The sequence below is a fragment of the Myzus persicae genome, unplaced genomic scaffold (assembly GCF_001856785.1).
Source record: "Myzus persicae strain clone G006 unplaced genomic scaffold, MPER_G0061.0, whole genome shotgun sequence".
Taxonomy (NCBI): domain Eukaryota; kingdom Metazoa; phylum Arthropoda; class Insecta; order Hemiptera; family Aphididae; genus Myzus; species Myzus persicae.
In genome coordinates this window covers 8,731-11,896 of record NW_019104309.1, presented here as the reverse complement: position 1 = coordinate 11,896, position 3,166 = coordinate 8,731, and the positions used below count along the sequence as shown (strand labels likewise).

At 29.6% G+C, this 3,166-nt stretch overlaps 1 pseudogene; it reads left to right on the top strand.

Moving 5' to 3' along the window:
* The first annotated feature begins 232 nt into the window (after positions 1–232).
* On the top strand, positions 233–2,914 carry LOC111041071 (annotated as a pseudogene).
* The last annotated feature ends 252 nt before the right edge of the window (positions 2,915–3,166 follow it).

Genomic DNA, 3,166 nt, shown 5'->3' with positions numbered 1-3,166 from the left:
TAACCTAAATGCTTCTAATGTTAATGTATAAAATATGATCTAACTCTTTTTTACTATGGATCTTGGTTGTAGCATGAGAACTGTTTCCCATACACTTAGCTTCTATTTTTCCTAAACCACACATACCACACATATCCCCTCCCCAATCAGGTTAATAACATTATTCTCAAAAGCTTTGTGTCAAACTTCTTTTTAAACACATAATGTCTTTAATTAATGAAAAATAGACAATATTTGACAATTTAAATTCCATAATGTAGTAAAATAGAAATAACGGATTGAAAAATAAACTATAATGTTTTGACACACCAATACTGGAATTATTCGTCTTATAATTTATTAATATTACACAGGATATTATTTATATATTACACGTACACCAACTCCCATTCAACATTATCCATCAAATAAATCAATTACCCACCTATGACTAACACCCTCTACATAATACTGATATGAAGTCCTTTGTTCTTATAAGGTATCCTAACCCTCGGCAGTCACAAATTATGTAGAGTCAATAATTTTACAATTTTAGGAGGCAGTTAAGTTTTTTTATTATTTATGTCTACGGATATAATTCCATCGACGAATAATATTATCAACATAATATAATCTATACACTTTATACATCTATTATCTATGTGATGTTACATGTTAGGTATCTACTGCATCAATATTTTAAGCGAGGCCACTAAATAATAAAATACATATACATGATTGCACCACAAATTAAAAGTCATTAAGTACATGCTATTATACGAAAAACTATTTAATTAAAACAGGAGAACAATAAACTGCGTTGATAAATTGTGTGTTTATAATATTATAGACAAAATATGAGGTGTTTACTAATCAATCTTATTGTTTTTGTAAATGTTGTTCATTCGGGTACAACTAAGCGTTTGTTTTTACCTCAATTACCAATGGTAAGCAAATAATTAAGAATTTGTATTAATATAGCAACCACCACATTATTGTAACAAAAGAATGTCCTCTAATTCCACATAGGTACATAATATGATACAGCTTGTAACGATTTTATATTTTTCCTCAGGGTGAATACCGAGTAAAAATGTTAGCAATTCAACGTTGTGAACAAAGTCAGTCGAATAACTTAATTATGTTTAATTATTACATAAGCAAAACGTCGACCAACACTACAGAAATGAAAGGAAACCTCACCTATCTAGTACCACTTGATGACTCTTTCAATGTAATTATAGCTGTTACTGTTATTAATGAATTTTATATTTTCTCTTGAAGTAAGTTTATTTGTTATGTTATGATTATTAAATTTTCGGGAATATAAAAAAATATAGATTTATTGTTGAACAAATAAGAATTTCGGGATTTTTTATACCTAGATCACACCATAAGTTGAGCACCAAATGCATCGACTTATAAAATAGTTGTTGAATTTTATTGTTTTATGCTGGTAGATCTGGTTTTGGGCAAAATACGTAAATCGTTTTCCTTATAGGTTGATATCAATATGGCGGTAAAAGATTCTATTGGTGGTTGGAAGGAAAATGCTCATATTTTTAACACGCCTAAAGCTTGCACTTCAATCATGAAATTGATGGAAAATGTTTGGAAGAACTTTACGGAAGGTTTAGGAATGCGCAATATACATGGTTGTCCTATTCCCGCGGTAAGGATAAGTATTATATAAATATAATTAATATAAATGTTAAGATATTTTAAACTCTGATCTTATAATATGCATTTTAAATGTATAACACTCGTTACAATAAAGCCTTTTTTTGTTCAAAATTTAACTTTGGTTAAGATCTCAAGACTCAGAACATATTTTATACATTGAATTGGAAATAGGATTTTGAAGCTTTTTATTGCAATTAGAAATTTTCGATTGTTTTTTTGTTTTTCACTTTTTCTACAACAAATAATATTTTGCCTTGTTAAGTATCTTGAAAATTTAGCACAACACTGTTTGTAAATTGTTATCAGTGTTATTTCAAAAGAAAGGGTTGCCTACATTTCCATTATTTTTTATGAGCTAGTTGGAAATTTATAAAAATATTCATTTTATATTTAAACTTTGAATATTTAATACAAGATTTCTCATAAGATATTATTATAGCAGTGGGTAGATGAAACATTTACGTAAAGTAGCTACTTAAATTATTATATTTTATACACACAATGATATATTTAAATGAAATTTTTCAACCAAAAAGTAATTCAACCTACTTTATTATTATAGTTTAATATTGTAAAATAAATTACTTTAATAGCAATAATTTATTGATATCATAAAATAAAATAAGTATGTAATTTATGTCTTTAATGTACAATGGTTTTACATCACTAGACATACACGATACCTATTGTACAAGACAGCTGTACAAACTATCATAACTATTTTCTTTAATTTAACGTTTTCCCATATTGGAAATTTTGATTCCAAATACTGATTAGTATTTACAATATATAAAATGGTTTGTAATTTGAAGAAAAAAAATATTCTGTACATTTGTAGGGTTGTTATGTTGCATCTGGCATGAAGCATCAAGCATGAAAATGAATTGTTTTCAAATTTCCCTAAGAAATTTTTTTATGGAACATACAAATGACGGCTTCAATTCACCAAAAAAGATAGTATATGGCTGTTCAATTTCTGTTGTAGAGGTGGAGCGACCTTGGGAAACTGATTAAACATCAAATCACAATATAACTATAATAGTTTATATTTATACAACATATCACGTACTGCAAGCTTATTTTGCTATCATACTCCATTTAGGTTAAGATTGAACCTCCCGGCCGACCAAAACTCGTCTGGTCAGCGAATCTCCCACCATAAAACGGGAGCTACAATGAGCTTGCAGGCGGCGCTGACGATTATTGACGGCCGCCGATGACTGACACAGCCAATCACGAAACTCATGGTCATCGCCTGGGGGGGGGGGGGGGGGGCAGACAGGAACCGGTGGCTCAGTATACGTGCGCGAAATCGGTTCAATCTTAACCTGAATAGAGAATATATATTAGTGCGACTAACCTTTATTTTATTATTCTTATTGTATATGTAATTGTTGTTAGTTCATATACAAGTAAATGTTTGTTTCCACCACAATTACCAAGTGTAAGTACTTACCTTAGGAGGTATTTATGTGTCAATATAGCAACCACCACAATGTAACAA